This window comes from Lemur catta, chromosome 12, assembly GCF_020740605.2.
Source record: "Lemur catta isolate mLemCat1 chromosome 12, mLemCat1.pri, whole genome shotgun sequence".
Lineage (NCBI taxonomy): Eukaryota > Metazoa > Chordata > Mammalia > Primates > Lemuridae > Lemur > Lemur catta.
In genome coordinates, this window is record NC_059139.1 from 34,588,796 (window position 1) to 34,595,577 (window position 6,782).

A 6,782-nucleotide genomic window follows, 5' to 3' on the forward strand; every position below is an offset into this window, starting at 1 on the left:
TCTTTTAACCAGTGTGGTGGAGAGGAAACAGCACAGATTTTACAGCCTCATGGATCAGCCACTTCCTGGTTTTGTAAAGCTGAGCAGGTCACTTAGACTCTCTGTGCCTCAGCTGCATCACCACTTTCAGGGACAGAACACCCACTTTTTGAGGCTATTGTGAGGATTGAATGCAGCAACATAGGTAGGTGCCTGGCATGAGCACAGCAGGCTGCTCTTGGAGTGAGCCCCCTGGACTCGGTGCCCACTGGACTGCAGCCTTTCCCCCAGGCTGGCCCCTGTCGTGCTTGCCCATTTTATACACCTGAGTCTGCCTTGGTTCCTTGCTCCAACCCCAGCCTGGTTCCTGTTGACATTCTTCATGTCAAGGGAGATCCTGTTCCCTACGCCCCAGCCATTGCTTCGTGTCCTGCTGCAAACCCAGGGGATCCCACAATGCTGCCATCTGCCCCACACCAGCCCCTCGCTGTCACGTCGTCAGCCCCACCAGTGCAGCTGTGCCTGTCGCATCCTCTGGATAGCACTTTGATCTGGTTGCTATTCACCTAAGTGTCTTAGCTCCTAAGCCCAAGTTCTGCCTTTTCCCACCTTACTTGCATCTCCCCATCAACCAGCAAAGGAGTGTAAGCCCCATGGTTTATGATCCATAACTAAGGTGCTTGTATAATTTACCATCTAAATCACTACTTCTTGAGACTGAAAGAACACGGAGTGTATGGGTTATGGGTTAGGGGTTGACTGGCTACACCAAATAGCATTGATCACGGGGTAGGTAGATGCAACAGTGAGACCAAGAAAGAAATTTCCTTCTTTATCCATCTATCTCCTCCATGGGCTGTTGGCTATGTTGCCTTTAGCAGCAGAGATGTCACTTCTAATTTTGGTTTGTTCTAGTCAGCTCACTCTGTTGTTGTGGTTCACCTAGAGAGGCATCTAGTCACTAAGAGAGACAAAGAACAGTGTTCCGCTGCCTGGAATGCCCGCGGCACAGAGCGGCTGCTGGCTGCTCTACCAGGAGCTCTGCAGGGATGTGGCAGCCGTGTTCCGTATGGGGAGGCAGAGAGGCAGCTGCATTCTGTGGTGATCGTCATTCTTATTTGACAACTGTTTGGGGTTTTAGAAACTCTCGGCGTTGGTTTATAACACCCCACCAGCCCCGTCTTGTAACCACCATTTGCCCTCCCACTAAGAGGTCGTGCCAACTCTGAGATGAGGCCAGCTCTAGCTCAGCAGCCCTGGCTGGCTCCCACTCTGCCACCCGAAGAGCTTTCTCTTGCATCTAGTCAGACCCCCAGCTTCCTGTGGCCCTCAAAATCAAGTACCCATGAGGGGGTTCTGGTGTCTGCATGCCGACTCCTCAAAGACTGGCAATAGGGATAAAAACTTCCTTCTGCTCTTACAAAGCAGATTGAATGTTAACATAATCCTTAGTCATTTGCATCGTTGTGAGAGTCTGTGGTTGTGCATCAGAGAGTGTGAACACAAGATGGGCAGGTGGGGTGTTATAAACCAACGCTGAGAGTTTCTAAACCCCAAATAGTTGTCAAATAAGAGCGGCGATCACCTGACATTTGATAATGTATTGCCATTTAAAGGAAACTCCCTTCAGCGCTTTCGTTTCACCATCACAGATGGTGTCAAGCCAGCCCACCACATGGCACTCCTAGGAGCAGGGTGAAAGAGGAAAAAGGCACCAGGCCTGTGGTGTCCTGTATGCATGACAAAGATAATGGGGGAGGGGGCACAAAAGTGCTCACTGAGGGACTCCCATATACCGTTTAACAGGTCTCCCTGTATTGTGCCTCCACCTCAGGTTTGAGAATTACCATAATATTTGTTTAAATCCTCCTAAAAATAGTCATCATCGAGCAACTGCTGTGTGCCAGCAGTTTCTAACGCACATAATCACCCTATGAGCAGGCACCAGTGTCCTTACTTTACAGGTGTGAACACAAAGTCCCAGAGACCTTAAAATAGCTCCCCAAGGTCATACAACTAGTAAGAGATGGTTCAGAGCCAAGTCTCTTGTGTTTGAAACTGTGCCTTATACATTGTACAATATTCTTCCGAATTTTATGCTGCAGATCACTGGCACAACAGAGAGATTCAGCCCTCTATACAGTCCTTCTGTTTTGTTTGTTGAGACAGAGTCTCACTTTGTTGCCCAGGATAGAGTACCATGGTGTCAGCCTAGCTCACAGCAACCTCAAACTCCTGGGCTCAAGCAATCCTTCTGCCTCAGCCTCCCGAGTTGCTGGGACTACAGGCATGCGCCACCATGCCTGGCTAATTTTTTTTATATAAGTATTTTTTTTTAGTTGTCCAGCTAATTTCTTTCTATTTTTTAGTAGAGATGGAGTCTCGCTCTTGCTCAGGCTGGTCTCGAACTCCTGAGCTCAAATGATCCACCCGCCTCGGCCTCCCAGAGAGCTAGGATTATAGGCGTGAGCCCCCACACCGGGCCTAGTCTTTCTGTTATAATGACTGTCATTACAGGTAGAATAGTCAAAGACAAAGTCTCTACTGCCTACCTTTAAAAAAAGCATATTTATTTGTTTTGGGAGGAGGAATGGGGGAAAGAGTGAAAGTGTTTGAAGTGAATTATAGGGATGTGCTAGACCAATTTAAAGACAGCCAAAATCTTTGGATTGTCATCATTTTATTTTATTTAGATTATTCTTGAATTGGCTGGGACTCCAAAACATGCTGAGAATTAATCCCCAAAAACTTGCATTTGGGAAAATTGCCTCAGAATGCAATTAATGGAATGGCAAATTTTAATTCAGCATTCTATGTTTTCCATTACTTCAAAGATATATATTATTTTAGGGAAATTTGATATACAGGTGTTTGAAATCAACCGAATTCATAAAACAAGGTATTAAGCCTGGATTCTGGAATTTTCCCTGTAGAATAAACCTGCATTTGATGATTATTCCTACATTGAGGTGTGAAACTGCAGCCCTTAATCTATTATTTGACTTTATAAGGAGAGTAGATGGAATCATAGAAACCAGTGCTGAAAGTTACTAAAGTATGGCTGGAGACCCTTAGAAGTTCGATGAAAGGCAGGGGAAATGGGAAGAAAAAACATGGGGCTTGCCTTGGAAAGGAGATTCCAGGGTCAAGAGAGGACTGTGTGACTTCCTGAGTTCTGCCCTCCCTAGGCCAGGCCAGGTCACTTGGCCAGTTCTTGCCAAAAGTTTTCAACCCAGTGATTCAACAACTGGACTTTTCCATTCTAGCTGGTAGGAATGTGGCTCTGATTTATAACAGAAGTCAGTAGAACAATAGGATTTGCCTTTTGAAAATTTGCTTTCAGACACCAGTACTGCAAAACACCTATTTCTACTGGCTCACCAGCGGAGCTCCTAAATTTTTGATGCCTTTTTAACACTTGGCTCTGGCAAAATAACACACCAAACCTCTCCCCTATAACTAGAAAAAAGGTCAGCCCCCTTCACATTTGAGCTCAGAGCCCTGGCCAAAGACTGCAGTCTTGATTCATCCATGGATAATGGCCGCATTGACAGAAGATACAGAGGCAAGCAAGCAAACTAACAAACAGAGACCATGTAAGTCAAATTTGCCTTTGGATGCTTGGCCTAGAGTAGGGAGTATAGCTTAGCACCAAATAGCTTGGGTGTGAAGGGAAACAGGGTTCCAATCCCAACCACATGGGCAAGTTACTTAAACTCTCTGAACCTCAGTTTCCTCATCTGTAAAATGGGGGAGGATGTCAATTGCACTAATATTTACTTGTTGAAAGGATTAAATGAGAAAATGCATGGAATGTACCTGGCACAGGGAAAGTAGTAAAATCATATTGTATAGACACAGAACAATCCTGAACAGGGGACTCTTGTGTCTGCTGAATGAATGTGCTACTTTGTGAGGCAGACTCAAAGGACTCTAACTGGCTTTGGCGCTTGCCTTTTTCTCCATCTTCTCACAGAATAGCAGTTGCTAATGCCTGACGGGGCTTGAAAACGCTGGCACAGGGCCGCCTCCAGACACAACTAGGCGAGAAGCTAGAAAGCCATCCCTGCACATTCTGCTAAACTCAAGCTTGAGGGAAGTCCTGGCTTGGGCTAGGGCTGAGCAAGCTGACCAAGATTATGGTCCAGCCACTAATTGTCACCTCCTCCAAAGAACACACAGTCTTTTTCTAAATAATCAAGCAATTAAATTTTAAATTCAGGAATCTCCCTCTTAAAACATACAGATTTTTATTACTACTTCAAAAATATCCAAAGCCCATAAATACAATTATTTATAGCCTCGTAAAAATATGTGCCAGATGAATAGAAAAGATTACTGGTTTAGTGCAGTTTTTTTTCTTCTCTCACTGCAGTACTGTGTAGTTTGGAGTTGTTGCTTTCAGTTGTTAGCAACTAGATAATTTCCATATAACCAGTTACAGGAATTGAACCTGTTTGGTTTATTATGCGCGTGTGCGCACACACACACACACACACACACACACGCACACACAGTTATGTAAACAAATACAATCTGAATTTTTCCTCTCTGAATAAACATAGGAGTTGTCACAGTTGGAGTATTCATTTCTATGGATAAGTTAGAGTTGTATGAACTTAGGCAGAACATTTTGCTTCTCTAGGTCTCAGATTTTTGAAATATAAATAAGTAAACTTAATTGTGCCCACAGATTATTTTATTCCTCTAGTGGTATTTTAAAAATGTGAATGTGAATGACTTTTCTATGTGTTTGTTTCTAATTCCCATAGTGCTAACTGCCCCTAGCATCATCCAGCTGACCGGCTTCTCGTTTGCTTCACTTGCTTGGTCCCTGACAGCATTTGGGTTTGCAGACCCCACATGAGACGATCCAGAGAGCTTCCTCTAGCTTACCAGACTGCTATACTCATTCTTATTGAGTTGCTGAGTTGTTTAATCTCTTTGTCAGGAGAGTAAATAAAGCTCTTATTCTTTCACAGATAGGCTTGTGGATTTATTAGGGAGAACTGAAGCATGCTCAGACGAAAAGCAAAATCATTACTTTCTAATAAGAAATTGAAGTTAAATCTCTTTGCAAATATTTGTGAAGATTCCTGTTCTGTAACTCTAGATTCTTATCTGCAAGGTATCATGTATTTCAGCCAAGCAACAACCACCTCCCTTTTAAAGATGTTATCTGAGTCTCTCCCAAAAGTTTCTGCTGGTTTTTCCTCCTTTGTCTTTGACTATCATTAAGGATATTGGGCAAATATCACTGACAATTTAAACCCTGACGTGACAAATAGAGATTTAAATTGTATGATTAAACCATTGTGATTCCACAAAGGGATAACCTGAGCCTTCACTGGGTTTGGGCTTGGGCCCAATAGAAATCAAGTCAGATCTTCCTAGTGAGTAAAGTCTTGAGGGCCCAAGCTAGAATCAAGCTTCACCTATAGACTTATACTTCACAGAGGCTTCAGTTGTAGTTGTACTCAAAGAACAAACACACCACACCTCCTGCCAAACCAACTTAGTGGCTCTGCCCTCCAAAAGTCACAGATTTTATCAATCCAACTGGAATTCTACCGTGAGATGCACAGTCTGTCCCACTTTGATCTCAGAAACAATGCTCTTAAGCAATGATCTCAATTTTGCATTCTTAGCTGAATTGTTGTAAAATTGGGAGCAATAACTCAACTTTCTTTGCTCAGATCTCATTCATCACTAACAGCAGGGCCACTGCCCCAAAACTGACAATAGGCTAGAACAATGCCCAGAATCACCTGGGGATCTCACTGACATGCTGATCCCGATTCAGTGAGTCTGGAGTGGGCCTAAGTCCTGCATTCTGACTGCTCCCAGCCAATGTGGGTGCTTCTGGCCCACAGCCACATTTGGAGTAGCAAGGACCTAGACGGCTTTGTTCATTGCAATTGGATATTCATTTGCCTCTAAGTGCCGAACTCTGTGCTAGATGCTGGGTATACAAAGATGCATGAGACATAATCACTTTCCTCAAATGGCTCACCATTTAATGGAGAGGCAGACACATAAATATCTAGCCATGATATACATGATAATTGGTATTGTTATAATATGAATAAAGTCCTTTGGGATCAAAGAAGGAAGAGACAAATAAAATTATAACTTACGATCAATCTATAAATGTACTCCTATCTCTGCCCCATTTTTTTCCTGAACATGCTCCAACATGAAAAACATACCCATAGCATGGAACCCAGATCAGACCTGCATTAAACTGATACTCTCAAGGGGTCAAGCTTTGGACAAACCGTGTATAAGCAGATGCTTAAAAAAAGGTTAAATCATGATTCTCATGCAAATATAAAATGAATATATGTCAAACATTTTATCCAATTTACACTAATCAAGAGCATTTGAAAAGGTAGGTATTTACAGGCAATGTTAGGTTAAGATTGCTAGGTCAGATACAGAACTGGTTAATGTCTAACAGGGCCATAAACTGTAAGATATTAATATCTTTTGGGTTATCTTTTCTACTGGACAGAAATTATTTGCATCTATAGCAGATAAAACCTACAAGTTAGCACCTGCTTTTCTAGAGTTATAAAATAGCCCAAACAATAGAAAGTCAACCTAGTACTGAAAGAATCCCTAGTAATCTCTTTTGCTTATTTTCAAGTTTCAGACAAATTTTCTGATTTTTCACCCAGCCTCCTGAAAATTTTCATGAAGTGAGAGACGACCCCTCTAAGTTACTTTAGGATCTGAATTTTCCCCAGTTTACCTGATTGGATCTCACTCCCAGATAAAATGATCTACATTAATAATAACAT